The following is a 241-nucleotide window of genomic DNA, read 5'->3' as shown; positions in this document are numbered from 1 at the left end:
ATATTATAAATTATTTTAAATTAAATATACTTACGATTATTAAAAAAAAAAATTAAAATTTTTTATTTTTTTGTATTTTTATGGAGTTTTTTCTTTTTTTCTTTTGCAAAAAAATTTTTAACTGAAAAATTTCCTATTTTAAAAATGAGTACTGGAACATAAGTTGGTAAGAAAAAAAGAAAAAAAGCCAAGGGGAAAAAACCCGGAAAAGGGGGGGTGGGTTGCCCTTTTGAAGAACCCC

The sequence above is a fragment of the Penaeus monodon genome, chromosome 34, assembly GCF_015228065.2.
Source record: "Penaeus monodon isolate SGIC_2016 chromosome 34, NSTDA_Pmon_1, whole genome shotgun sequence".
NCBI lineage: Eukaryota > Metazoa > Arthropoda > Malacostraca > Decapoda > Penaeidae > Penaeus > Penaeus monodon.
Note: the sequence above shows the minus strand (reverse complement) of the source record.